The following is a 6816-nucleotide window of genomic DNA, read 5'->3' as shown; positions in this document are numbered from 1 at the left end:
GAACTTGGCACATAATTCTCCGTTTTCTGTTTCTCAACATGTTCTTTTGTGCCCTTCCGCCCCACTGAGAAAAACCCTGGAGTGCCGGCAGAGGTAATTGTGGACAGCAGCAGCAAGCCAGCCATGCTGGCGAGCCTGTGCTCACATTGGCACCCGGGACTCGGTGGCCGTGGCCGAGTGGCTGCAGTTTCCAAACGAGCTGTTGTGGGAGATATTTTGGGACTTGGAAATGAGCCTCTCAGAAAAGGTAACCTGTGGTGAGGGACTATTATCAAGCCACACTGAGACTGTGGGATCTTTGGAAAATAAGACAAGAAAATTAAATACATACATACTTATTTTAAGCAATGGCACTTACACTCTGCATGAAGCATGCAGCTAAAGCATATTTTAGAAGCGGCCAAAAGCTTGGCAGTATTTTCTTTCCTTTCCAGGGTAGAAAAGCCCCCTGCCACCCCCCAAGCAAGGGGATGCGATGCTAACCAGGACGCCTCCAGGGCTGGGCTTTGGGGGCATCAACAACAGGGAACCCCCAAACTCTGGCTTGGAAAAGAAAACAAGATCGCTCCTTCAGCTTACGCCAGGCTTAGTGCTAACAGTACTTTGTGCTTGTATGATGTTGCATTTAGCATTTAGCAAAACATCATGCAGGCTTTTAACTGGCCCTTGGAGAGTATTTCATAGTGTGGAGGAAGCAGCTTTGCTGAGGCTTGGGAGAGGGTGGCCGAGGCGGCTCCTGGACATGGTCCTCTGCCTTCCCGCTCACCCTCTTCAGAGGTGAGGGTTAACCTGGTCACTCTTCTTCTTCTCCAGATGGAATATAGAAAAAAAAATAATCCTGGTTTGAGATGCAGAATCCTCCCTTAGCTGAGTGTCTCTCTCATGCACAAACTCACTCACAGCCCTGGGCGAGGACTTCAACCAAGTATTTTTGTCCCAACTAGTTGGATTTTATTTATGCCCCTTTTAGTCTGTTCCTTCCTCAAGATTTAAAAAAACCCAACAACAAATGTAAAAATAAAGTACAAAGGTCTCAAGAGAGCTCAACCTTTCCTCTCCCCGCTGCCACTCCTGCAGAACTAGAAAATTCCTGCAGAATTTCTCTTGGGAATGGAAAAGACTAAAAAGCACGTTATCGGAGGTGAAGAGCCTCGTGGTCCACTTGCAGCAGGAGACCCTGGCCCCCCCCCAGGTCACCTCCCGCCAGCGCAGGGAGGGCACCAAAGGGGACACCCCTCTCCAACCCGGCTTAGGACAGACCCTTGCGCCAACCCAAGCGCTGGCATCAATAAAACCCTGCAATAGATGTGGCCGACTCCTGGTCCGCAGCCCCCCAGCTCCTTGTTTCAGGTTCTGTGCTTTGTCCTCCAAGTTTTGGCCATTTTGGGGTATGGGACCCCTCGTGCCCCGCACCCTGGGGTGCTGGTGGTGGCAGGATGGGGCTTTGCCACCCCAGGAAGGCTTGGGGGGCAGCAGGAGTAGTTGCAGAGAGCGAGGACCACAGTGAGAGTGCACCCAAAGGAGACCAAATAACAAAGGGGTAAAAGCAGGAAAGAGCCGGGGAGAAATCTCCTTGCGGGGCGAAAGCGGGGTCGGAAAGCTGAGGCTGGAGCGGCGCTGCCCTGGCAGGCTGCGTTCCCTCATTCTCGTGGAAACAGGAGCGATGCCCTCCAGCTTGGCTGTTTTCTCAGCTTATTTTTGAACGCAGCTCCTGTTTACGCTGGCGAGTGTTTCAGCAGCCCCCTTCCCGGGGGCTCCCCCCGGCAGGACCCCGGGTGGCCTTCGAGGAGCAAGGCAACGCTGCGAGGCCCAGGAGGGAGAGCTGCCCCTGCTCCGGGCGAGCGCTATCTAATCAGGGCGACGGCTGGAGCCCCATAAATGGCAGTGCCGGTGAGCCCCAGCCCCGCGCACCGAGGAGGCTCTGACAAGCCAGTGGCAACTCCCGTGTCTGCTGTAGGTCAAAGTCACATTCGGCAGAGGCCAGGAGCGTGAGCTGGCTTCTTTCGACTTCCCCTCTACGCTGAGCAGGAGAGGAATCTTCTAAATAAAAAATCTCCCTTGGCCCAAGTGCAGGAAACAGCCGCCTTTCGAGTAGTCGGGTCGAGCAAGAGACTTCCAAATCAGGGCATCCCAGTCCCCCTGCGGCCCTCGCGCTGCCTGTGTGAGGGCTCTGAATGGGGAATGCTCTTTTCTCCCCACCCTAGTAATGGGTGCTCGTCTGTTCCTATTAAAGGATATTGTTTAATCTCGGGCTGGGCTGATGTCCGTGCAGGCTGGAAGCTGCAGCCCAGCAGAAATCCTTGGCAAGTCTCGTTAGGACCTCGGGTCTGCTTGGGGATGCTCATGTTTTCGTGAAGGGTGCAGCTCCAAAACACAGCAGAGTGTTGCCGTTACAGCCAGGGGTACTTGCAGCAGGGCTGATGGGTCCCAGAATCTGAGCCCCCACCCCACCACTTGGGCAGTGTTTCCATGGGGCAGGACCCTCCTGCCCTGCCCCTGGGCAGCCCCCCACCAGTGGGGGGCTCAGACCTGCAGGTCTGAGTGATGCTTTCCGAGCCTGAACATGACCCCACGGGTGACAAGAACGCAGCCCAGGAGAGGGGGACGTGGCAGCAGCCCCTTGAGGTCTTGCAGGACAACCTCCAACACAGGGGGCAGACAGGGCAGGTCTGCACTCACCAGACACGAGGAGCTGGCAGCAGGGGACTGCACCGCTTGCAGTGAGGGGGGTCGCAGTGCACGAGTGCACCCGCCACCGGGAACTCAGGCACCTAGCTGGGTTTGGGCTGGGCTCAGGGACACTTAGCTTGGCAGGCAGTGAAGGCTGCCACCACCACCAGCCGTGACCAAATGGTGCCAGCAGGCAGAGCACAGCCCTTCACTGTCCAGGATTTGGTTACCTCCAACTGCATCACCCTCCAAACCCAGGCTGACTCCACAGCAGCAGGCTGTGGACAGGTCTCCACTCACCTTTGGAGCTGTATTTCCAGACCATCCATCTGCAGGCCACAAACCCAGGGCCACCACGAGATGCTGCAGTTTGGGGCTGACCTGTTTTAAACCACAGATGGTCCCTTCTGTCACCTCAGAGTCCACCAAGCTGAACAGGGCCAAAACTGACATGATGTTTCCTGCAAAGCATTAGGATTTCTGCTGACGTGTTCACCCCACTGATGTTCAGCTTGGCCCAGAGGTTCACAAAAGCTGTAGCTGCCATTGCCCCAGAGCAGTGAACAGGGAAAAGAGCTCCCTTGCTTTTTCCTACGCACAGACCAAGGCATTGAGCTTTGTCTGTAGCTCAGGCACAGCCAAGTCTGGCCGCCAGCGTGCTGAGCCACCTCCGTCCCTCCTGTCTTCTCTGCCTCCCAGCTCCCCAAAGGCAAGGAGAGGCGCGGGCTCATCACAGCAGCAGATGACTTTTTCCACGGAAACAGATGCCTCCTTCGGCTGATGCGTTGCCTTTGTGTTGAGCTCGATCCCACCTATTCTGATTGTCACTGTTGTTGTTATTTCCATAACCATTTTTCCTCCAGACTTCTGGTGTGTTCCTGCTCTGGGAACACATTACTTCAGCCCTGCCCACTCCCGGGGCTCAGAGGGTTCAAAAGGCATCTGAGAGACCTGTCCTTCCTGGTAACAAGTACTTCTTCCTTAGATCCTCTGGGGACATTGTCTGCAGCGCGTCACACGTAGGGAGGAGCTGCTCAAGAGAGCAGGACCGTGGCCGTGGCCGTGGCAGGAGGCACATCCCACCAGCAGCCAGCCCGGGAACAGCAAGAGCTGGGGCAGGAGGGAAAGCGGCAATGCTCTTGGCTAGCACCAAGCCAGAGGGTGGCTTCGCTCTTTCTCTGCCAAGGAAGAAAACTTTCCTCGAATTCAAGCATATGACAGTCTAAGCAAGAGCCAACGCTCGAGGTTTTTCTGGGTTGCTGCTTCCTTCAGCGGTGGCGGTGAGACGGTCACAGTTACCTATCTAGGGAGACTTCAGCATATATCCCCCCGCTCCCTCCCCGGGATGTGCACAGGACATCTCCAGTCCAGCTGACACAGGCGGCCACGCTTTGGCCATAGCCAGGGCTGTCAATGAGATGAACAGCCCTTTTCAGTGCCGCTTCAAACAGATACCAGCTCCTCACAGTGAGGATTCGAGAGACTTTCTGGCTCCCCAGAGACATGACTGGCTGACCATCTGCCTGAGTTGACTGTGAATATTTATGGCCTCCAAAAAGGACAGCAGCAGCTTGTGCGCAGGACAAATAACCATGGGGTTGATGAATTATGCCTCCTCCTAGTTCTTTGCTGATCTGCGTGACTATAATACAGGCTTGAAGGTCCTCCTGACAGCGTCCTTGGGTGCTGTGAACCCCTTTCCCTTTTCTTCTCCAGGAGAGAAAATTTCAGCAAAGTTCTCACAACACTGTGAAAAATTATTGCTTTACTTTGCCGAGAAGAAAATTTGGGACCTTCTCAAACTACTCCACTTACATCTACCAACAGAGAGCTTTTGTTGTCCTACACGTCAGCCTACCCACACTCATCGCGGCGGCCAGAAAGAGATCTAACTTGAGACTTGGGAAAGTCTGACTCCTACTCTTCCTGCCTTGTGACAGACACTTGCACAAGCAGCGCCACTCCCTGTGTGCGAGGCCAGGACCTTCCCTTCCTCTTTCACACAGGGGCTAGCCTGGCTCACGTGGAAGGTCCTTCTAAGGAGCGGCCAGCAGAAGAGCATCCAGCCAGCCAAAGGAGAAGTTGGTCTAGCAACTAGACAAGAAACCAAGGCTAGGAAGCCTCCTGGCCCCAACCCAGCGTGGATTAGGGCCAGAAAAGAGAAATGAAACCAGCTGAGATAGGAAGAGCCTTTTTGCTATGATTAGGCAGCAGTTTGTCCTTCACCCTCCAGGTTGCTTCCATCCTGGGGCAGCACGCACCCCTGCCAGCCACGGCTGCTGCGGTATAAGGTAAGACGGCAGCAGACCAGAGCTCTCTTTTGTGGAAAACTGTAACTAGAGAAGGATGTGCCAGTAGGTGATCTTACTTCTTGTTGGTACTCCCCCACACCTGCCAGCCTGGACACTCACTGTGGGCAGGCAGCAGTGGTGACCGCTGGTGATCATGCATTGGTTGTATGGGGATTGCCCCAGAGGCGTGCAGCATGAGGGGACACCTGCTATAAGCACTAGACAGGGGGGAGGAACAACACGGCACTGTCCTAAAAACTGACCCAATCCTCCAGCAATGCCTGGGAGGAGGGTGCTGAGGGAGGGAACTGCTGCTACTCCATTTTCAAATCCATTGATCTATTCTACCTACTTAATAGAATAGAAGCAGAGATCAGATCACTCCAGCCTTTCCTCTGCTGGACTCAGCTCCACTTCTGCTCCGTCTCCTGCTTCAGGAGATGGCCGAGTTAGGGACCCCGTCACCCGCAAAGACAGATTTTAGTACCTTTTCCTGAATCTCAGCCCACTCCAGGATTTTCCACATGGCAGCTGGTGAGTGGGATTGCTGGCAGGCCTTTTTGTCTCCGATGGCATCAAAACTGAGCAGGGATGTGTTCCAGCTCCTACTGGGTTTAACACCTCATTTCCTTTGCTGTCTGCCCCAGAAACGTGGAGAAAGGAGGCTATGCACCCTTTAGGCTCAACAGCAAATTGTACAACACCACGCAAGCGCAGACAGCTTGCTGCGCTACGATCTGAAGAACTGGCCTAGGAGCTCAGATTTGCTGATGACCACGTCCTCTTTGTGAACACACTGAAGCTTTCTAAATCAGCACAAGCCCTTCATCAGAGCGCCAGAGAGCTGGTGAAGATCCTCCTAAGCTGCACAAAGAGGGTCTTTGCTGCAGAAGCTGCCCGTGCCTCAGCCCTTTGCCCTTGCACCAGAAGCCAGGCTGGAGGGTGCTCTGCAGCCAGGGTGCGTGTCAGGCACCACTCGGAGAAGAGGCTGAGGCTTAGCTCTCCCGTCAGCCTGGTACGAGCATGAGTACCAGGTACTCCAGCTTAGGTAGTCACCATCAGGACTGAGGGTGCCTCCTTTTCTGCACTGCACTTAGACACACCTATAGAGCCTGGCTCCTTCATGGTGTACTACAGCAGCATGCGAGGCATCCAGAAAATCCTCCTCTAGCACAGCCAGTTCGACATGGCCAATATCGCACAAGAGGTCGCTGCCAGCATGACCCACATGTTGGAGATGTCCCCAACGAGAATGCTTATCCATATGGTAATTAAAGAAAGGGCAAGTTACAGCAACGAGCATTGACATCGCATGCTCAGTTTACTGTCATCTTCAGAGCTGCCTCCTGCACTAGAGTGATTTCATTTGAAAAGACTGACTGACACTATTGTTTCCAAGACATTGCTGTGGACACAGAGAAGTGGAAGCTCCTGGATTTGCCCCCCTGGCAGGCTGCAGGGTGCTCGGGCTGGACTGAGGACATGGCTTCAGGTATCCCAGCCCCAGCAAAGGGTTCAATAAAGATTTGGATGTCATACCAAAAGTACACACAAATTTGAGCAGATGTTGGTAAAAAAGGTGTGAGCTGTTGGAGAAACAACACTGAACTCATAACAGAGATGGACCAGCACCCCCTTCCCCCCACACCCTTACTTCTCTTCCTATATTCTGTGGGAAGCCACATTTGAACGGAATCAGGGTCTCCCACCTCTCAGGCCACGGGGCTTCTGTAGGTTGAAGTTGTGTAGAAGGGGATGTCTCAGGAGCTCTGGTTGGAGCAGGCCAGTGTAGCTTAGACTTGCTAAGTAAGGGCACAAAATTACCATTTTCTGTCTCCAGGCATAGACTCCTTGT

The sequence above is a fragment of the Aptenodytes forsteri genome, unplaced genomic scaffold (genome assembly GCF_000699145.1).
Source record: "Aptenodytes forsteri isolate BGI_AS27 unplaced genomic scaffold, ASM69914v1 Scaffold193, whole genome shotgun sequence".
NCBI classification, from domain to species: domain Eukaryota; kingdom Metazoa; phylum Chordata; class Aves; order Sphenisciformes; family Spheniscidae; genus Aptenodytes; species Aptenodytes forsteri.
Note: the sequence above shows the minus strand (reverse complement) of the source record.